Genomic DNA, 23,858 nt, shown 5'->3' on the forward strand with positions numbered 1-23,858 from the left:
AAAGATGCAAGTAATTTTGGCTGTACCTATTAAAGAGAAAAAAAAAGGATCATTTATTTATTCATCCTGAAATTCAATTTAAGCATGTCTTCTGTTAACCAGTTCTAGTAATTCTTCATTGCAATTGAGCCACCATACAGAATCTTCCTCTGCACAAGAAAATTGTTTGATTAGTTTTTTTAATTGTAGCTGTCGTTTGTCTATTTTTCACTGATAAAGTTCTTCCCCATCCTAAAATACTACTTTACAAGAGGATATAGCAGTGTAAAGAGTGCTAACTGAGAATATAGGCTTAGCAGAATCTTGAAGAAACTTTCTATTTTCTTCAGACTTCTTCCATGCTTTATGATTCATTACTAATGCTTAAATTTCTTGCCTATGTAGTGAAACCCAAGCAGATGCAAACATTTCAAAATACGCTGGTTTGTTTATTGTCCTTAGGCCATCATAGCTGCATTGTCACTACATAAAATATCAGCACGTATTTTATTAAACGTGGGAAGTACCCACAAATAATATTTGTGGGCGATAGTTACAAAGAGCTTCAAGGAAGTTGGCATTTTGAAATTAAATGGTTTCTATGTGCTACTGGAGGCTGCGTGGAGAGCATAGCCTTCTCAGTAAATGTTAGCGCTGGCAGATAAAGCATGAAGTGCTCAGCTTTGACTAAATCAAACATACAGTCTAAGATATAGTTTGTCTTAATTTTTGCTTCACGACATCAGTATCCACTTAAAACAAAACAGTAATGTATTATAAGTAAGTGCAAGCAGTTGCACAACGTCTGCATTAAGGAAGATACATGCTTTGCCCTGGTCAGGCTGCATCTTGACTATTGTGTTGAATTTTGGGCCCCTCTCTACAAGAGAGACATTGGGAACCCTGCAGCCTCAGAGAAGGGCATCGGAGCTGGTGAAGGGGTCTGGAGTGCAAGCCTCGGGGGAACAGCTGAGGGATCTGGGGTGGTTTAGTTTGGAGAAGAGGAGGCCTTATTGCTCTCTACCACTGCCTGAAGGGAGGTTGTAGTGAGCTGGGAGTCAGCCTTTTCTACCTAACTAGCAATAAAGCTTGAGGGGATGACCTCAAGTTGAATTCAAGTTGGGCGTTAGGAAAAACTTCTCTGAGAGAGTGGTGAGGCGCTGGATGGGCTGCCCAGGGAGGTGGTGGAGTCACTGACTCGGGAGGTATTCGAGAAACGTTTAGCTGTTGTACTGAGGGATGTGGTTTAAGGAGAAATATTGGAGATGGATGGATAGATGGACTGCATGATCTTAAAGGTCTTTTCCAACCTGGCTGGTTCTATGGTAAATTCTTCTTCAGTGAAAAGATTTTCTATTTTGGCTTAATGTCTCTCCTTTGTATTTGGTTGTTATCACTATGGTGGGTCGTTTTTTCAACAGCAACTGCTTCAATGGCTTGAAAAATATGGACTAAGTGGGGGATGAATTCTTACAAATAATATAAAACAGAGCTTCTTGAAATATCACAGATGCTGAACTGCTGATTTATCGAACAGCTTAGAAAAAGCAGAGATGTAATTGGCTCTATCTTTTATCCTGTTTTCTTTGATCTATCCTTGCTGGAGTGACTGACTGCTTGCCATTTTCAAGCAAGATGCAATGCCTCAAATTGCTCACGCAAGGCTTTTAGTTAAGTTCAGCATGAATTGAAGCAGAGGGAGGATGCATAATGGAACAGGATCCATTTGGGATTGCAGGAGAACTGGCAGCCTGCCTTGCTTGATTATGGTTAAGCCTCCTTTTAAAGAGCAATACCTGATTGCTCTTCAAAGCTGTGTCAGTTGGAAATCTCCTTTGGGACTCTGAGAAGATCATAAGTACTTTTCATGAAGGACAGAAATGACAAATGTAGTAAGGTATTTTATTCGATTACAGTATTTGGGTTGTTACAATGATTTATTTAACTGATGTGGAGCTAGAATGTGAAGAATGAAACTGTTCACTTGCTGAAAAATTGTTTTAGTTATTGTTTCTACACTTGGTCATGTTCGTCATACGTTTGGGCTTTCTTGCTAGCAGATGGTAAAAAAAGAAAAGAAAACATTTGTAATAACAGCTGTAAATAGGATAAAGGGAAATAGCTTTTCACTAAAAGAGGGAAAATTTGTATCAGATGTTAAAAAGAAAATAATTTATTCAGTGGGTGGAGATGCACTGGTGTATGGGGGCCCAGAGAAGCAACTGGTCAACAACTGGGCTGGATGGGGCCCTGCCCGTGGCAGGAGGTTGTAACTGGGTGGGCTTTCAGGTTCTTTCCAGCCCAAGTCATTCTGTGAATCTGGAACTTCTCCAGAGATAGTCAAGTTCTGTATATTCCTGAAAGGAATTTTAAAGTAATGAAATGTTTATTTACAGTGGATATAACTCCTGACATTTTTAGGTTTTGCTGTTGTTTTTTTGTGTGTGTTTTATTATCATTGTTGTTTAGAAAAGTGGAGTAAGCTGAAAAGAACACCATGAAGGGGAAAAAGTAAAATATTTCACCAAATGGCTGATTTTAGAAAGTAGACAGAAGTTTCTCAGAGGGCAGCTGTGTTATAGTAAGTTCCTGGGCCACTAGTGATAAAGTCAAACATGGGCAATAAATTTGTTTCAAGTAGGACTGTACAGTTTCTGGCTTGTTGGAAATACACACTCCAACAATGTGTGTATTTCTATAGGACATAGAATATGCAGTGATCAATAGTACAAGTCACTTGACTTTTGGTATATAAAATACTGTACTTGTAATTGCTATTTAAGAATGCCTGTGAATGCTGATAATCTATAGCAGAGCGTGTGGAATTCTTGCATAGATTCTTGTCTGTTTTTTCCATAGAATCACTAGTTATTGAAGACATGTTTTGCATATATAGAATCATAGAATCTTTAGAGTTGGAAGGGACCTGTAAAGGTCATCTAGTCCAACTCCCCTGCAATGAACAGGGACATGCACAGCTAGATCAGATTGCCCAGGGCCTAATCCAGCCTTGAAAGTCTCCAGGGACAGGGCATCAACCACATCTTGGCAACCTGTTCCGGTGCCTCACCATTCTTACTATGAAAAACTTCTTCCTTCTTCCTCATATCCAACCTAGATCTCCCTTCTTGTCCTGTTTTTTCCTCTTGTCCTGTCACCATTTGTCCTGCTAAAGAGTCTGTCCCTTCTTTCCTGTAGTTCCCCTTTAGATATTGAAAGGCTGCTATCAGGTCACCTCGGAGCCTTCTGTTTTCCAGGCTGAACGGTCCCAGCTCTCTCAGCCTGTCCTTGTAGGAGAGGTGTTCCATCCCTTGGATCATTTTTGTGACTCTTTGTTGAATATGCTCCAACAGATCCTTGTTTCTCCTGTACAGAGCACTGCACATCTGGATGCAGTACTTCAAATGAGGCATCACCACTGCAGAGCAGAGGGACAGGATTGCCTCCCTTGACCTGCTGGCTGAGCTTCTTTTGATGCAGCCCAGGACAATGTTAGCTTTCTGGGCAGCAAGAGCACACTACTGGCTCACGTCCAGCTTCCCATCCACCAGACTGTGCTTAATTCTTACAACCCCCAGCTTGTATCGGTAGTGATGTGTGCCTCGACCCAGGTGCAAGACTGCAAGGTGCATTTGGATTTGTTGAACCTCACGTGGCTCACTGAAACTGGGCCTGCTGCTTAGCCTGTCCAGGTCCCTCTGGATGGCTTCCTGTTCCTTTGGTGCATTGGCTGCACCCTACAGCTTGGTGTCATCACTAAACTTGCTGAGGGTGTACTTGACCCCACTATCAGTGTCATTGATGAAGTTATTAAATAGTATTGGTCCCATCACTGACCCCTGTGGGAGTCCACTCATCACTGATCTCCATCCAATCATTGAGCCATTGACCACCACTCTGACTCGATCCTGCAGCCAGTTCTTCTTTCATGGAGCAGCCCACCCATGCAGATTTTTCCAATTTGGAGAGAAGGATGTTGTGGGCCTTACTGAAGTCAAGATGAATGACATCAGTGACTCTTCCCTTGTCCTTTGATGCAGTGGCACCATCATAGACACCCACTAGGTTGGTCAAGCAGTATTTGCCCTTGGTGAAGCCATGCAGGTTCTCCCGTATCAGCTCCTTGCCTCCCATGAACCTTAGCATAGCTTCCAGGAGGATCTGCTCCGTGATCTTTCCTGGCACGGAGATGAGACTGACGAAAAATATTTTACGTGTTATATATGTAAATTAAGTTTAAACGTTTAAAGTATTATATATGTTACATATAATACATGATATGATATATATGTATGTAGCATATATTTGTATGTAAATATAATATATATAAGAGATGCTGGTAAGACGTCAGATGGTTTCAGTCAGTTGGAACTCATAAAAACTTAATTCTATACACTGTTGAATGAATGTAGAGAATTCTAGTATACGTCTATTATACTATATAATTCTAGTATATGTCTGTAGTATAGTATATGTCTATTCTTGACATCTCTAGTTCATAAAGTTCTGATTGATTTTATTGCTTCGATTACTGAATGTCCTGAGATGTCATCTTACATTGCACTATTGCAGAAAAAATAAATATGCAGTGGCATACTTCAGTATTGTAACAGACATTTTATGAATTTGAGTTTGGATTGTGCCATTCAAAATTTAGAGGGTGGAAATACCATTGAAAAATCACAAGGGAAGTCTTGTCTTTCGGATACAGTGTATTTGATGTCCTAGGCTGCCACTGAAGTTGCTATCTGGAACTTTCAGAAAACTCTGGGATGGAGAGACTAAGATAGTATTTTCATCACTGATAAAGGAGATGCCACATTTGGGATGTCCACTGGTGCAGGAAACAGGGGTGTTTCATTTCAGTTCACCTTAATCATTCAAATCTTAACTGTCAATAGGTATACAGCTCTCCTTGTAAGTTTCTCTGTGAACTGTTAAAGTAAGAAGGAATCAAGTTGATGAGGAAAGAGAGGTCTGAAAGCTCCTTTTATCTGACAGGTTATTTGGACACTGAATTGTGTAGACTAATTATTTTGCCTTTCTGTCACCTCCAAACTTCCCATCCCTGAACTTACAGTGTCGTAACTCAGACTCCCGGTCCTTGTGGTTTCATACAATCTGAAAGGAATCTCCTAGACACAGCTTTATTAGGCAGTAACGTATGGGGGGACGGAGGGAACGTCAGAGGGCATTTAGAGATTTTGCTCTTGTTCAAAACCAGGATCTTGAACCTCCTTGACTCATCACAAATTTAGATCTCAGTTCTGCTTTTTTTTTTTTTTTTAAATACATATATAATAATAAAAATCATGTGTTAAGTGGCTGTTTAATCTTTCAAGACGTAATTCAATTTAAATCTTGTCATTCACACCATGCAGGTGGCTTAATTTATATCTTCTCTAGCCATATCTTCTTGTAGAGATGAAGACAACTCTCTGCGATTGCTAGGCTAAACTGTGAGATTGTTCTCTAAGGCTTCTATTATTTGAGTCAGCAGATTGTTGTGAGAGAAAATGTGGAGTGGTTCTGATTTGAAATTAGGGCTGATGGCTGCAACATAATGAGTTGAGGCCACTCATTCTTGTGGATCCTTTCCAACTCGTGATGTTCTATGTTTCCTTCAAGTGCCTGGTTGTTTTTCCAAACAAATTAAGGTCTTACGTAGATGATTAAGACCTTAAGATACAAACGTAAGGGATGAGGGTAAGTTTATCCTGGTATTATTACTGAGTATAACAATTTAACTGAATGATGCTCTGGTCCTGGAAAAAAAAAAAATAAATCTGATAATCTGACGCTGAAAATCTGATTCAAAAATTGCCTTAAATCTTCCACTTCATTTTTTAGAGACAACATAAAGTTGTGTTTTCTGTACAGATAGTCTCTTGGATTTTTAGTTTTTTATGGCACTGACTGTATTTGTAGTCATTGTGCAGTCCGGCACGACATAACAACTCTACTTAATTCATGGCAATCGGTTTATATCTGTTCAATCTATTAAAGTAGCAAACATACCAAGTAAAATGACAGCAGTATTACTCAACATCATTGCAATCAATGACGTATGGTGAAACATTAGGCTAAACATCGAAGAAGCATTTTATCAGAACAAGGACATGATCTCAATTTTGCTTTTGTCCTTTGTTTGCACAGCTGTGCTTAAGCACTGGTGTATTGAACGCAATATTAATTTGTCTGATTTATTCTTAAATGAGCAAATAAACGTTTCCCTCTTACAACTAATAAAATGGTTGACAAATGACGCAGTGTGATTGCTTTGGTTGAGTAAAGGCTTCACTGCCCTCGGCAAAGAAGGCAGCAGTCCAAAGGCAGGTTGAACTGCTGCATATGATCAAGTTTTAAGATGAAGGGAAAGAGCAAGCAGAATGGTGCATTGCACTTTTATGGTTTCTTAGCATACCTTCTATTTTATAAAGTATGGTGATGTGAATAATAGAAATTCGTTTTGTTAAAAGTTGTGAGGAATGCACTTAGCTATTAAAGTAACTATTGCAGTAGGAGAGAATACAATTTTGAAATAGCCTTTTAGAAAAGGCCACGTTTTAATTCAAGCAACCCCAGTGTTTGAAAAATACTGTCAAAATATTGGCTGCTAAAGGAATTGTGGGATACAATTTGTTCCCCTCGGGAGGCAGCCTGTGCCTTGAGCTGAGGCAAATTAACTGTTTTTATTGAGAGTGGGAGAAGAGAATTCCTGATTTAAATAGTTTGTAACCTTGCAAATGCAAAACCTCTTGGTCCCTACGAGCAATATTTTACCTTGCAGTCCTGCCTCAGTGTTTACTGCGCATTACAGTGCAGAGTATCTAATTCAGTGTTGTCCACGAGGGTTCCCAAGCAGAAGCAAGCTGTGTACATCACCTGGTGACGCTGAACTTATCCTGAGTTTCCCCAGATCCACTCCTGATGCTTCTCCCTTTTCCTGCTCTTCCCTTGTCTTTCCATCTGGAATGAGGCAGCTTGGCTTTCATGATGCAAGTACAAAATGTTCCCCACACCTCTGAGGTATCAGTGGTCTGTGTAACCTTGCGTGATGATGCGTGACTGGTGAGATGAGAGGAATTACAAAGGAGCAGGAATAACCATGCTGCAGCATTTTTCCCCAAGCCTTAATTTTTTGAAGGACGAACAATAGCTACTCTGTTGCTGTTCAGAGCATTTCTCTAGCTCTGGAAAAATTGGCTTTCTGTCTGCTTTGTGCCATCAGATCTGTGCAAAACAACTGAACTGGGAATGCAGCCTGGTCTCAGTAGTATGTCTATTTCTCTGCTTGTGTACCAGAGTAGATAACAAGAAAGTCTTCATAAATATATCAGTAAAACATATTTAGTGCTGTGTAGTTTCTTAACTGACAAAGTAAGATGATTTGAGCTTCTGCTCCACTCTTTTTCTTCTTGCTTATCAAATAAAGGCTGTATGATTTGAAAAGTTGGGATTGCCTTCAGAGGGTTCCAGTCCAATAATGAAGTAATTTAGTATTAGTATCTGAATCCCCACAGTAGCACAAGTAAAGCTGAAGCATTATGCCTGAGTTGGTAGATCCTCCATATGTTTGTTTGTATTTGCTCCTTGAGGTATTGCACTATCAACAGAAACTGAAATGTAGCATAGCGTTCATCAGGGACAATAAAAGTAATAATTCAGAGATTGATTCATAAATACTGAGGCAGAGGGGACCTGTTATGATTATGCAGTTTGGTCTTCTGCGGAAGACAAACTTTTGCTTGCATAAATCCCTCCTGAGCATAGGTGCAGCTTTCTATTTATCGAAATACAATGGAAAAGGAGATTTATTTCAAGGAGCAACATTGCCTTTGAAAATAGCGTAGTCGCTTTGTAGCTAGGAGAACTGAGACAAGATGATTTACCTGAAACGCTAGCAAGGTAATCATTTATCAATGATAAGATTTTCCAGACTCATTTGAATTCTGCTGGAATTCTTAACTTTCTTTACGGAATGAACTATATGTAAGTACAGAAATTTCTTTTATTACTTAAATAGAACACTAGAATAATAAAAGAAATTACAAAAATTCTCTCAAATAAGCATGTGTTGGGAAGAAACACAAAACTGAATTAATGCTAGCTTTAACATACGACTGATCTGAAGAAGAAAAAATTTAAGAGTTGCCTTTTCATGAAATGTGTAGGAGTTTACAAAACCAGCTACATCAAGTCATGTAGATCCTCAAGCAGTCGGCGGGCCTCCCCAGCAGACTTTACACCTAGTGCGCTCTCTGGTTGCGTCCTGACCGCATTTCAAGGTACAGCCTAGCTGAGTGCCATCCTGGAGGATTCTGCTGTGAAAGGGGGGCCTGACCAGCTGGTTGGTGTGGGGACAAGGGGTAACGGAGAATCGCAGTCGTAGAACAGCTTGGGTTGGAAGGGACCTTAAGCATCATTTTGTTTCAACCGTTTGCTCTGGGGCAGGGTGCCAGCCACCCGATCAGGCTGTGCTGGGCTGGATCCAACCTGGCCTTGACTGCCTCCAGGATGGGGCATCCACAGGTTCTCTGAGCAGAGTGGGCCAGCGCCTGATCACCTGTGTAAGAAACTAAGGGCGTATATTCTGCACAGCCTTCAATAGCTGTGTTTAAGCAGCGTGCATGCCCAGTTCATATGCCTGTGAGTCAGGTATGTACTTTCAGCTCTGCATATAGCGAGCAACCAGACAATAATTTTTCTTAGTGTTGTTACATTTTTGCTGCTCTTTCTTGCTAAGTTATTTACATAAATCTGTTTTTGGCATTGTCCAGTACAAAAGATTGAGTCAAGCCTGTGATTCTGTCAGAATAGTCACTTTTCATGAGCTTTGATTTGTCTGGTCTCAAATATTCATTTAAAAATTACTAGTTTTACATTCTGAGGGAATTATTGCATTTTTTATTTATGCTGGGTTGTATTTATAGATTCTATTAAATCAGAATTTTGACATAGTTTTTTAGGTTCTGTTACAGATTGCGTTGCACATAGGAAAAAGAAAAAATAAACTTATTTCTTGACTTTTTAAAAACAGAATGCCCATTAAAAGCCTCCTTTATGAACAAGTGGGATTTTGTTTGGTCAGTCTTTGGGCTCTTCACATGACGGAATTAAAATTAGGAGGGCCATACAGCTGTTTGTAATTTAGACTGCTTTATATTAATTTGTGAGGTGTGAAGGCTCATAAATAGTAATAGTAAATACTTGTTCTGGTACATTAAAAGAGTATAATAAATTCCAGAGAAAATAGAGATGTGCAAATATACCCAACAAAGCAGTGGGTTATTATATAATATATTTACATAACACTTATTGACTCATTTTTACTAACAATTGAATACATAATTATTAAAATCCTATGACTTTGAAATTAATTGGAGAATTTCAACGTGAGATTTATGGCATCTGTGGGGTGTCTTGGAGCTGGTTTCAAATAATGAGAGTAGCACCATTTTTAGGTATCTACAAGCTGTTTTGTGGCACTTCCAATATGTTGCTGCAGGCTTTGGATGGATTCTAACGGGCTTTCGTTGAATATTAAAGAATTTGTGATGTTAATGTCAGTTGTCTTTTGAAAAGCTGCTGTGTGGATGGGGTACAGAACGTCATGATTCTCTGACATCTTTCTAGGTTCTTCTCTAATAGTGTTTCCTGTGCAGGAAAAGGAAAAGTACTGTGTCCAGTTTTGGGCCCCTCACTGCAAGAAAGACATTGAGGCCCTGGAACGTGTTCAAAGGAGGGCAACAAAGCTGGTGAGGGGTCTGGAACACAGGCCATATGAGGAGAGGCTGAAGGAGCTGGGAACGTTCAGCCTGGAGAAGAGGAGGCTCAGGGGAGACCTCACTGCTCTCTATAACTTCCTGAAGGGAGGTTGTAGTGAGCTGGGGGTCGGCCTCTTCTCTCGTCATTAGTGATAGGACCAGAGGGAATGGCTTCAAGCTACGCCAGGGGAGATTCAGGCTGGACATGAGGAAGTATTACTTTTCAGAAAGGGTGGTCAGGCACTGAATGGATGCCCAGGGAGGTGGTGGAGTCACCGAGCCTGGGGGTGTTCAAGGAAAGGCTGGATGTTGTGTTGAGGGACATGGTTTAGTGGGAGCTATTGGGAATAGGTGAATGGTTGGACTGGATGATCTTGAAGGTCTTTTCCAACCTTGGTGATTCTGTGAAAAGGAAGTGTGATAATAATGGAGTTTTTCCTAAGGTAGAAGAAAATACATCCTCTAATACAGGCTATAGTTATTTGTGGAATTTTTATCTGCTTTGTCTTTATTCTGCACTTGATACTTGGGGAAAATACTTGCATGAAAAGAGATGCGCTGCTGATTAAAATGCATTAATTTTACATGACTAAATAATCATCATTAATTTAATTCCACACAGCGTAAAATGGCTAATTCTTCCTTCAGCCAGTTTGCATTTAAATTGATAAAGGAGATAAAAACGGTTTAGATAATCTCATTAACTGCGTAAAGATATATTCTGATTGTGTGCGTGTGAATCTCATTCCCTTAATCAATCATAACGTAACAAACACTATGGTGAGATGATTCTCAAACTGCCCTGGAAAACAGAAATAATGAAATGTGAATTGAAGCATCCCCAGAGGAACAGTAGCTCTCAGTTTGCGTGAGACACTTTTTGCTAGGAACTACACTTCAACCCGCCATGTCTGAGCACTGCTGTGGAATCCTGGGCAGCACTGGTTCTGTACCTCTAGGTTTAATTTATGGTGGCTGCATTTTAGAGCCTGTACAAATTAGAGACTTCTCCTTATTACCTTCTGTATGTGTCATCCGATAATCTACCTCTTTACTGGTTCCTTCTCATTTTGTTGCACCAATTTCTCTAAGTCCTCCCTGAGATTTTGAGTAACGCTTTTTCTCTAGCTTGACAATTGCTCCAAAAAGCTCTGCTATTCTAATGATCGTTATTTATCTACTAATTCCTACCTTCCCTTCTACTAGAACAGCCGTTTACTCTTGAAACAGGGAGTTAATCAGCCTAATGAGTCATATTAAATGGCTTACATAGTTGTCATTTATTAATAATTCAGAGAACTACCCAAATGGTTGCCATTAGTTTATGTTCACTTTCATGCTGGCTGTGTTGGATACAGTAGCTACAGTGCGTTGAAAATATCATGTGAGGATGTGGGTGGAAATTGGTGGCTGTTCTCAAATACATTGTGCTGCTGGCTTTTCGGGAGATAAGCAGAATATACAGCATTATTTGTATGTGCAGTCATAAACTCAGAAGGCGGTGGTGTGGATTTACTATTCAAAATAAAAACGTAAGGGCCTTTGGAAGTACTGCTTTCCTTTTCCTGTCTATCAGCTCAGTGTGCCTAAGGGAAAGCGTTCTCATCTTCTGGTGCACCCAGTGGGCAACATCCGAGCCCAGAGATAACTGGGACACCGCTGTTCTCTTGGCAGGCAGGAGTGAGAAGTGTGCTGTGTTCTGAAGGCTTAGGCAGAGTTTGGGTGGTTCATAGATTCATAGAAAACTAAGAATGTGTTATAATATTATCACCTAATGTAATTTAGAAAGTGCACGGAAACTTTAGCAAGCAGGCACTATAGTACTGCAAGAAGCTGAGGTTTTTACAGTAGTTCAAGTTCAAAATTATGAATAGAGAAACTGAGAATCAGAGATAATTTGATGCAACATAGTTAATAAAAATAAGCAGTATCTTTTTACTAGCGTCAAATTTGAAAACATGTAAGTATATGACATTGGGATAATGTCACTCAAAGTCTCATTAAGAATTCCTATTTTGTCTTGGTAACATCTGTCATTATCAAAATGAAATTCAGCAGTCATTATTGCAGTCCCTCTCGTTAGAGAAAAAACTACTTTTGTACATCTTAGTGTGGCAGTTAAAAATCCCTGTGGGGAATTCAATTTGGATCCTTTATAGCAGCAGCATAAACTAATATATTCCAGAGAAGTTAAATTGTCTGTGACTGTTCCAACAGGATGTTAGATAAATCCCAAAGTGTTACCTCCAGAAAAGTCAAATGTCGTGGGTTGCAAAGCTGGAGTAAGAACTGCATTTTAATTGCTCTGTAATTGAAGCAATAAAGCACATTATGAACTGGCATCGGGCTGTCCATTTTTATATCTGCCACTAGGTTGTACACACAGCATTTCTCTGTGATTACACAGGGTAGCAGAGCCAGGTATTGAAAGGATTTAAAGCTGGTTGTAATGTGTGGATCGGCTCCGCATGTTACTAACTGCGTGCACGCAAGAGCAAAGCATGGCTTGTCTTGCATCTCCTCAGCTCTTGCCATCAGGGCTGCAGGGTGTTTGCTGGCCTGAGAGCTTCCTGGCAGCATCGCTCCTATCTGACACATTGCTCACAATGGGTGCCAATGTATAGGCACACTGCAGAGCGTGGCGAATATTTGAGCTCTCGCTTAGGAAGTTCATACACCAAGTTCTGTGTAATTATTTTTGCAGGTTGTCTCTTGTAGGATTTGCTAAGCTTTTTTCCTGCTTGTTTTTTCTTTATGTTTTGTACAATTGTACAGTGCCAACTGATGATGGGTGTTTCAGATGTCAGTGGCGCTTGTCCAATTAAAAGGTTCACGGAATCATAGAATCCTTACAGCTGGAAAAGACTGCTAAGATCATCTCATCCAACCTTCCACCCATCCCCACCATGCCCACTAAGCCACGTCCTATGTTCCCATTTGCATATCTCAGTGTGCACGTTGGAGACTGAAGGACAGTGGATTGAGCTTGATTAGAAGCACAAAATACAATATTTTTGAATGGTCGGGCTCATAGGTATGTCATTAAGGGGAAGATGCAGTGCAGGAAGACAGCGATGATTGTTCCACGTGAAATCTTGGCCGTTGGGTTTTCTTTTTAAAGAAATGTTGCTGAATAATTTGGTGAGAGGAAGATGTCTGAGTTTTAAGTTCAAAGCCATTGTATGGCTTAAATGAATCCATTTTTGTTTTTCTTACTGCCTGTGTTTTATAGAATATTTAGCTGTACTGATCCACAGTAGTACTTCTACAGTATTTTGTTATATTCATTCATTCTGAATTTTTGTGGATGTAAATGTAAAGGAAATAATGTCTGATAGTAAATCAGGACAAAAGATTTATCTGAAAGACTTAGGAAAAATGACTGTCAGAACTTCTGAACCAAATGAAAGATCACTGGTCCCCCAGATCTTCCAAATGTAACAATTTGTCCACGGTACCAGTTTATTCACAAAGATCACTTGGTCGCAAATGGGAAGCATTGGATGCATTTTTCAGTGTTGATTAATAGCGTGTTACCATCTGAGATGTGCATGAATGTACGAGGAAGGAAATGAGATGTGATCACTTAGAACAATCCAAGTCCTTTCCGTGCAGCGTACACAGCTGTAACTGCAGCTTTATTGGTCTACTTGTGGACATAAATTTATAAGACCTGTTATCTGCCATATAAATTCAATTCAGTAGAAAAAGGTGGGAAGTTCTGTTGACCTGGCTGCTAATGTTGCACGTGTGGCTGCTTCTTCTGTATGTGGGAAATGGCAGATTATCTTCCCAGTTTTGAATTTAACTAAAGAATTTTAGTCTAACAATATATTTCTTACAATCAGAAGACAGGACAGTCAGTTAAAATATTGCCTGCTCCCTTACTTCCTTCTTTTTCTGGCCTATCCTTGATAAAAATATTTGTGACCACGGGTTTTATCTTTACTATGATAGTTTATTTTTTACGAGCAGTGATTTTGTTTGAAGAAAAAAAAAAAACAAACAACAAGCAAATATGCTCCTTATATTACATACTGTTATTGACTTAGCTTAGAAAAAAGACTGTTAAATACATAAATAAAATAAATAAAAGTGTATGAATGACTGCTAAAACATGGAGCTGGCAGTAGCTGTGACATCTGGGAGGCCTTCAGAAATCTGAAATTTCACTTCACTGTGAACTGAGTAAATAAATAGGATGGTAAAGCAAGAAGCAATTAATAATAAAATGACCTCTTCAATTATTAACTGGCAAAGCTCCCAAAAGCACTACAGTAAGTGAAGCATAGTTTGAATAGAAGAGGCACGTATGTAACTTTGCTCTAGGTTATACTTTATAAATTTAATTTAAGATAAATGGGTTGTTGAAAAGCATTTGACTTCCTAGACTATTATTGCTACAACCACATGGAGTGATTTGCAGATAGAAACTGAATGAGAGGCTTGACTGTGTCTTAATCCATTCTCACTGTCAGTTTTCTGTCTTCCCCGAACAGCATCAGTTGTCTCTTGTTAAAAGTCCAGTCCCCGCAGAGTGCACGTGCAATTCTCAATTTAGCCCATTCTCCAGCTGTTTTATACATAAAGCCCTGTGTGACTTTTTAGGAGCATTTTACTGCTGTTGCTTTGCAGTGCCTTTTATCAGCATGGAATGAGTGCGGAAATAAATTTTGAAACAATTGGAAGAAATAGAATAAAAGCCTATAAAACGAGCAGTGAGCAACTTGGACGGTGCATTTAATATCTGCAGGACTGTGGTCTGCTGCGCCCCTTTGTGACCCAACTTTCAGACTTTGTCATACTGAAAAGTGTTGTTTTTGTCCTTCTTCCAGCTGAACTTCGTATTTTCTTGAAGCCTTGGGTAAACTGCTCTAGATAATAGGAGTATAGATGAAAGAGAGTGAAGTAATTTTCCCTATTTATTTTTTTTTCTTTTATGTCATCTTGCTTTTTTTGAAATGATTTACTGTGCCAGAATATTCTGAAGTATTTCCCTATGCCTATCTTTAGAAGCATAAATTTGAGGGTTCTTATTCTGCAACAGATACTGAAATTCCTGGTGAGGAAAATATCAGAGAAATATTCATGCAAGATATGTCATTGCCTCCGTTTATTATCGTATGGCTTCTTAATACGTTTCAATTATTCCTACCTTTGTTTATGCGTACCTGGAAAGGAAACTCCCTCAAACTCAAGGCTGGGTGATAAAAACCTAAGGTATGCCTTGGACCCTACACGTAAGTCAATGTCTGATGTACATAAAGGAAAGCAGTAGGTTCCAGTAATTTATTTTGTCAGAACTGAATGAAAAACAGAACAAAACAAAACGTGAGAAGGTCCAGCAAAGCAGCTGTGATATTTTAATTTGTGTCTGTTACAGGCAAAAACTTTTGCATTCATTACACACCCAACTCCTCCACTGAAGACAAAAGAATTGCTATGTGAAGAATTTATCTGAATCAACCCCATAATTTAATCAAAATTTTGAAATGTGAGCATTTTCAAAAGCAAGACTATGCTATGAGCTGCAAGTTAATTTGACACGAGAGAAAAAAATGGTGCTAAAAGCACACTGCTGTGGTAGAGAATGTGGAGAGGCAATTGGAGCAGAAATAGCAAGACTTCACTAACAGAGAGTTAATTTGAAATGCAAGTGTAATTGTGCTAAATTAAACTGAAATCAACATTATCAACTAAACTGAAAACTGAAACGTGTTGTTAGAAGCATTTTACATTTCATAATTTTGTTCTGATTATTGAGAATGGCAAAAGCATTTAAAAATAAAACAGAGTTGTGTAGATGTAGTTCTTGTGTGTAGGGTAAGAGGGTTCAGCTTGAGCAGAATCATGATTAAGCGTACATGATACAGAAGGCTGGTAGGAAGACAAAGAATCCAGGGGCGTTGTGCTCTTGTAGACACTATTTTACTGAGGGATGGCTTCAGTTCAGCTCTCATACGGGGGATTGCCAATCGGTGCTGTGCTTAAGGGTCTGCTGTTTTCTGCATTGACGTCTGACAACTGAGATGTTTGTTGCTGCCATCAGTGGACACGAGTGGGCCATTAGAAAATATGGAGTTAATAATACTTCTGTATAGCTAAAGTTCAGTGGAAAAAGTCAGGGCAGGTTTGTGTGGAGCATTCAAGTTCTAGCTTTGAGTTTTTCAGAAGTACTTTTTGACATCAAATAGGATGGAAATGGTCAGTGCTGTTCCTTAAGATAACAGTAGTACTAGCAGGTCTGAAGTGCTGGATACCGAGGAGGTTTGTAGGAACAGAGATGAATCCTAAATCTCATCCTGTCTTGCAAGTGAGCTAGAACATGTCTGTAACATCTGAACAAAAGGCACAAGTGAATCACTCGTTTTATAATCTTTAAAGCACAATAACTGCACAATCTGCACAACTGATCTCAATGATGCCAAGGATAGGCATTCCTCTATTTATTCCATGTGCACAAACCCTTTTGAGAAACCTTCTTACAGAGAGAGATGGAAAGGTACTCCCTCATGTACTCACATACATTGCTTTATTTTATTCTATTCTTTTGGTGTCAGAGGTTTTATTGTTATTGTCTACATTTGAAAAGTGCTTTTGATTTTTTTTATGTTGTACATCTGCTAATTTTTGCAAGTTCCTTTAGTAATACAGACAAGCCCCAAAGCCTTCTTGTCTACCCATGAAGTTTTCTGTACTACTAATGCTCCAATTTGCACATGAAAATTGAGATTAAAAACTTGGTGGTTCTGCTAATCACTGTAAAACAAAAAACTTTAAAGAAGGCTCTAAACAACAATACAAAATGCTTTTCTTTTGCTTAGATAGTTTGCAACATTAATAAGATCACAGAATTAAGCGCGGAAAGCTGTTGCCTATGATACAGAGCCATTAAACTACTCTCTTTGCAGAAAAAACAGTGATCACAACATTTCACATCTGTTCTTGTTCAACCTTAAAGCATAGAAGGAAATGAGATATTACAGGGAAAAAAAACCAAAAACAACAGCTTGGTGTGCTGCTGCACAGGATGGCACGTTCTATACTTTTCTTCGTGCTGTGAAATCACTTTTCATACCCACTTAGAAATTATAACAAATACAGCATTGTCCTAATTGTGCATTTAAGCACAATGCAGAAATAGAGCAAACAGCTCTGTGACTGTATCTGACTTAAATACTGTTGCCAGAATGCTTCTCTGAAGAAGTCACAGCTAGTTTATCTCCTCGTTACCTCTGCTCATGCCAGTAAATACTGGTGACAAATGTTACATGGAAACGAAAGGATTTTCATATCCTATTAATATAAAGATTACTTCTATTGGAATTCAACGTACTGCCCTTGCTCTGCTAGTTTACCTACCTAGAATGTTCTCCAGAGGTTACAAAATGAGTTTATTTAATTTTGCTTGGTTTCTAGGGCAGAAGAAGGGGCTGAGTGTGCTCTAACACACTGGTTTATTCTATGGCCTGCATTCATTGCTCATTGGAGAGTCAGAGGTGCCTTGCTGTTGAATAGTGAGAATCCAGACACCTGTACTTTTGCTCCTAGTTACTTGGCGGTACAAGTTTAATGTTACTTTTATTAGAGATCAATATCAAAAAAGCATGCAAATTATCACCCATCTCCTTGAGAGATTATAATGATGAAAAGTAAGCTAAATGATTTTTGGGATGCCTGTGGATGACTTCGCAGGGGAAGAAAGTTCTGCAACATCCGCAGGACAAAATCAACTCATCTGAAATAGGTGGCACAGTTTGATGGTGTTGCTTTTAAAGAGGTTATTCTCATGTCTGACCTCAAAGTATATATTCTGTGTAACATGACATGGAAGTGACAACGATCAGTTGTTTGGTTTCTTGTTTACCAGAAACTTCACGGACAGAATATCATCTCATTGTTTTGCCATCAGCTTACGGTTGAGTCTTCCAAAATATTAGCATTAACACATTTTAAGGTCTCTCTTCCAGTTATCTGGTACGTATATCAACTGTGCCTTCATTAGCAAGTCATGGGGCACACCAGTGGAACTTTGTAGGTTCTATCCTGCCCTGTGATGAAAAATCCCTTGATTTCTTGAAAAGAACTTCTGTGGTCTGAAATGCAGGCACGAGCATACCAAAAATTGGTGGAGATAATTGTTTTAAACTACATCTGTGCAGTAATTTAATGTAATGACTGTGCTTCTGTAAGCTTGAAGCTCTGGAAGGGAAGGTCGGAGTCTAGAGGACTGATGAAACAGTTCTTTACAAAGTCTCATAATGACTCATCTGCTCCATCTCTTGTTTGCTGAAGTGTGTTTGTGACTTTAATGCTTAATGTTTAATCAAACTGTAAGTCCTTTATGATTAATTAAACTTTAATTAAGTCTTTTAATGTTTATCAGTTACAAAAGAGGAGGAAACCGGAGATAGTTATTCACATCAGCAAACGGAGCAGTGTTTTTGCTGAGCTGAGCAGAGTTGGTGTTTAAAGCCATGGAAAAGTCACTGAAAACGAGACTGCATACAAAGTTACTGTAGTACACAAAAGGGAAAAAGAGTATTGCACCCATTTATTAAAGCGTTATTGATGAATTTTACTAGTTTAGCTGGATATGCAACAGGATGCATTTCAGCTCAGGCCAATGGAAAAATGTCCACTGGTTTAAATAGAGGCCGTTTCAAGTATTGATGAAGATTAGCTTTGTGATTCATTCATACAAAAATGAATGTACATTATGCCACCCGCTTCCACTCCTCACTGTCCTACCCTACAGTCTCCCTTTCAGAAAGTCAGAAAAATGATAAATAATATCATAAAGGAGAGAATGAGTTGCAGTCAGCTCTTGGGTCTGCATTTACGCACTTCAGTGTGCAAATCCATGAGTACAACAGAGGAGACAGCGTATGCATCAGTTTAATCTTAAGAAACCAAAATCATAAACAAAAGGAATGGAGGGAGGAAGACAAAAAGCAGAAACAAGTCTTAGTTCATTTTAGAAACCCAATCTTAATGTCTATTTCTTGGGTGAATAAAGTGGATAAAGTTGAAGAGAGCTGCCAGTTATCTGCTCTGAATAACAAGTTCCTTCTTTTTTGAGTAGTTTTCCCATTGTTTGTGGCTGCCACATTTAATTGTGCTCGTGTAGTCCTTTAATTTGCATGAAAGAAGATAATATAATTGAAAAACTCTGGAGTAAGACAAGTTCAGATTACTAGCGGAGGCAAGTTAATTTGTTATTCATTAAATGCTAATGAACCTGGCACCTATGTTTTATTTGTTTCACTCTATTTGAAATTGGAAAGGTCTTGTAGCACAGCTAAGTCTATGATAAACAGAGGTGTTAAATTAAACTCTTGTTTTCCCCGATGTTCCACTAGAATAAGCAAGTTTGTAAAACCAGGTAACTAAATACGTGTGTAGTGAAGCATCCTCAAAAGGCAAACGTAAAACAGTTAAGGAGCTGATTCTGTATTCAGGTTCCTTCAAAAATTATTGCTGAGCTTGTTGACATTTGGAACTTGGTTTTGTTGTGGGTTCTGTACAGAATGGGTGAAGTTCTGGTGCACTGAGGCTTTTGCAGGGAATCTGGCTTGAAGTATGGAGGCACATTCTGCATTTTTACATCTGTTCTCAGTTGTCTACAATAAGAATAAATGTAAAAACATGGAATAGCCTTTTATTATCACTGATACTCCTGATAATTTAAAGTCTACAGTTGTTCGTAGAAGTTCTCAAGGCATGCAGACCTATATGGCTTATTTTCCCTTAAGCTGATAAAATGAATTTGAAGACAATTATTTGTATTCATGTATTTTATATGTTATTTTGGCCTTAGTGTCTTTGTTACTTGTTTGAAGTAGGTATAATTATATTTAGCCTTTAGTTAAAATATATTTTAGGTTATTTACTGCATATTATTATACTGTAGAATAGGAATAAACTTCATTTTTGATGACATCTTCCACTTCTGAAAAGTTGGTTTCATTTTGTACTAATCTTTATTCACTGTACCTTCAAAGTATACAGAGCCTGGAAAGTAAATCAAGCAGAAGCCAAATTGCACACGTTACTTCAAGCATGTATCTTAGAAATACCGGAAAACATCCACAAACAGGTCCACAAACTTTGCCTGTGCAAAGCACTGTTTCTGTCACATGTTTGAAGGACCTTTCATGGTTTTGAGTGTGGAATAAAATGACTAAAATATGGTTTTATTTGGTTTGAGTTCATTATCCCACTCGTTTTTTTCAATATTAGTAATGTGCACAAACCCCAGAACATATATGTGGTGAGCTTTGCTTAGGTGAAATGACTGCACGTTGACTTAAAGTTAAACAGAAATTTGGCTTATTGTATTTAAATTGGTCTGTTAAAATAGTGTGAAAAATAAATGAGAAATAATTTTATTAAAAAAAGTTATTTGTATGAAACATATTATTACTTTATTTCAGTGAAATTTGAGGGTGTTCTTGTTTGATACAGTGAACTGGGAAGTGTAAGAAAAAAACACCTGAAATGTATGTACTGTAATTTGGGATTGTTCTTTCTATTCACAGCATTGTCTTGAGAACAACTGGAACATTTCATTCCTGGCATCTGTGAATAAAGCTCCAGATCACCCAAAACCTCATAGACTTGCATAAAATAAGTGATGACAGAGGGAAGAGGCTGAGAATTCAGGTGGAAAGAAGGAAGGCAGTTCTTGAGAGTGAGAGATATGGTGAGATTTTCTTTCTATTGGTTGTCAATGCATGTTACTCACTGCTGAGTCAGATAGTTTGAAACGTGAGATTTATATCTGTGAAAAATGCAGTACTCAAACTGCTTTCACAGTCAGTTCTTTAGAATGGATACTGGAGATCGACAGCCATATTTCAGAAGGTTAACCAACACCTATTAAATGAGCATCCAACACTGGTTTGTTATCTCGAGTTTATTGCAGTTATTCCACCCGGTGGTGTATGCACAAATGAATGTGAAATCAGACTGTTAACTATTTTAACCGTGTTTTTACCGTTAACATCACCTCGTGGTGTTTCTTTCCCCAGACCCATAGATCTCAAAAACAAAATGCTCGAAGATAATGGGGTGTGTGTGTGTGTGTGTGTGTGTATATATATATATATGTATTTTTTTTATTTATAAGTTGTCGTGAAGATATTGTTTGTTTATAGAAGTTTACTTTGAAAACTAAGCTTGGTTTCTGAGCTAACCTGACAAGTTGTCCTTGAAGAGAAAGTAGAAGTAGATTAATTTCAGTTATGATTAATGGTATGTTAAGAAGAATGAAAAAAACCCCAAAACTTTGCTCTAATAAGTTATATTGTTTGGATCTTTAGAAGACTGGAATTTTCCAGGCTGGGTTCTCGTCAGACATGAAATACATTGATTTTTAAAAATAAATGTCTTCTCTTTTGAAGCCTATTCTTCTTACCTTGTGTCTCTTTTAAGTTATCCTGGCTCTAAAAGCATCATTTTGATTTTCTTCCATTTGGTCTCCAACTGCTGTACTGCTTCATACAGCCGCTTAGTGGCTATATATATATTTTTATTTCTGCCCTGCCAGTGACTCATGGAAAAAAGAGAACTCATTTTGAAGATTAAATGAAAAAATGCCCACGTTATTGTGCTGAATCAAAGAAATTGTTATCTTTGCTCTTTCTAATGTGAAGCAAAAGCTGGACAAACACATTTTTCAAAAGGAGATCCTGCTCTCTGTGATGAGTATTCCTGGAATCAGTAACTATTGGTAACACATGCAATTTTTATTTCATAATCTTTGCTTATTTTCTGAGACATTCTGGTGGAATGTTGCTTTTCTGTAAGACTGAGCAGAGACCCTCAAACAGCCTTATCATACCACCGAGTAATTATTTATCACTGGGACCTCCTGATGCTTTTGCACTTCCTTGCATCTGATAGTGGTGCTCACTGAAGCTAGATCTCTTATTTAGAAATGATTATATTAAGGACAAATGAAGACACTCCACTTGAAGAGGCACTGACCTGATACTTTCTAAACACTGTATTAATGGAAAAACCTAAAGATCACACAACACTTTTGTCTATATCTCTTTTAGGTGATACTTTTGGGTAAAGTTGCAGATCATTACTTTATGTAGTTGTACAATCCATTTATTTGGGATTGGCGAGCAGCTGAATGCTGCATTTCTACCCATTAAGTCTAGAATTGCTAAATTATTCATTATGGTGTATCCAAAAATATATCTGAACTAGATTACAGGATCCCTGATCCTGTAATTCCAGTGGTTTCTCCTTTGCAGTTCAGTATTTGTTGGTGTTGGAATCTGGTGTTGCGAATAGAAGACTCACAATTCACTAAATAACGTTACTGATTTGAAACAGTAGGATGGAAAGCATTTCAAAGTACATGTCTCAGTTGCACCTCTAAGTTCAAAGCACACAGGAATATATTGTATTCATATGCTTATTTTGTGATTACTTTTTAAACCATGTGCTCTAAATTTGGGATTTTTTTTTAATTTTTTTTTCAGGTTCTGTGGCCATTGTGGAAAACAAAACAAAACAAAAAACGGGGAGAAGATAAAACCTCCCTTTGATCTCTGTTCCGCTCATTTTAATGCATCTTCATATTAAAGCAATGACATCTCATTTTCAACAGAAGACTTCTGAAATGGATCTCCTAAAAAGACGTCAGCAAACAGGCAAGTGAGTAAAAATAGATAAACTAGTTTTACAAAATGCTCTCTGCGGAGTTCACTGATTATGGAAATCGTAGTGAAATCTGAGAGTGGTTTTAAGCTTACACAAGTTGTTACTTGAACTGTGATCTTTCCAGACATCCTACTCTATTCCAGGTTATTTTTCTGTGTTGGATGAGTGACTTTTTTTTTTTCCAGAGATATGTGCTTGTTTTAACGGAGATGCAAGAAGTCTGCTTGTCTTCTAGTACACTTGCATTTCTTACTTCTATATTTATTTAGTTATTTCAAATCTAAATAGTTTTTTCCTCTCTTCTTTCTGTCACTTCTCTCCTGGCCCTTCATCCCCAACTCATTTTTCTGTGGAAAACCTTTTCTATTTATCTGTCTTGAGATATCAACAGATGTATTTGAACTTTTCAAGTGAAAGTATGCATGTGAATTCAAAGAAATGCATGGAACAACACTGTGAGACCTGTGAAGTATAATTATTTTATTAAGTGGTTGGGTGAAATTGAATTCTTCAACTTGTACGATTGAAGAAAACTGGTTTCCAGTCTTGGTTCTAATACACTCTACTTCAGTAGTCACATCTGAACAGCTCCAAAAATACTTTCTTTGACAACATTCTGCTTTGGAGAAAGCATTCTGCTTTACATTGCTTGACAACAATCTGCTTTGGAGTGTGAGGTAAAAGTAAACAGTTTATAGCTGCTGAAAATGAGTAAATACACAGAAGTCATTCTTATGCCATAAATATCTGTTTTCACATTGTAAGAGTGCTACTGCAATTTGTCCCTATATGTGAAGGCAGTATCACAACCCTTATTAAGAAAGTATAAATGATTGCTAATAATTCCATATTTTGAAAAAATTATCAGAATACAGTATTAAAATAAAAATTAACTGCTTCCTTGATATCATTCAGTTATTCAGTTATTCAGTTTTGGAAATTCTCTTGATTGAAAAGAAAGTTGGAAAGTTTTAGTTATCCAGAAAATTTGATTAACTATCCTAATTCAAATTCAGAGTGGTGAGAGTTGTTTATTAGGTCCTGCCACCTCTCTGATGTTATCGACGGCTAAAGAAAGAAAAACCAATGCTTTAGATGCTGTCTGACTTACTTATTGCGCACCTATTTCATTAAGAAATCCAGATCATTACTGTCAGTGGTTTTCTCAAGACTGATTGCCTTGTAGAAGCAATGGTTATGAGTCTCAGTATTAAAAGCTGTTAATTTAAACACACAAATTCATCTTGAGGTTTTTCTCTTCCACTTGTTTCATTTTCATGGTGTTTCTTTTTACCAAAACTTTCCGATACTTGTAGAATATCATTTATTTTGCTCTGTGATGGTTAGGATTTTGTTGGGAGTTACATCTGTTCAGGCAAAATATTCTTTGTGGTCTCATGGCTGCCATTGTGCTCAGTTAATCCATGGTTA

At 38.1% G+C, this 23,858-nt stretch overlaps 1 long non-coding RNA gene across 2 annotated transcripts in view; it reads left to right on the forward strand.

Annotated features, from left to right (window-relative positions):
• LOC125697154 (uncharacterized) overlaps positions 1-23,858 on the forward strand; it is a 149,246-nt gene that overhangs the window by 108,064 nt on the left and 17,324 nt on the right. For both annotated transcript variants that reach the window (XR_007378697.1, XR_007378698.1), the window contains 2 exons: positions 20,288-20,451; positions 22,247-22,421. This is a non-coding gene — a long non-coding RNA (uncharacterized LOC125697154). The remainder of the gene's footprint in view (positions 1-20,287; positions 20,452-22,246; positions 22,422-23,858) is intronic.

This window comes from Lagopus muta, chromosome 8 (assembly GCF_023343835.1).
Source record: "Lagopus muta isolate bLagMut1 chromosome 8, bLagMut1 primary, whole genome shotgun sequence".
Classification (NCBI taxonomy): domain Eukaryota; kingdom Metazoa; phylum Chordata; class Aves; order Galliformes; family Phasianidae; genus Lagopus; species Lagopus muta.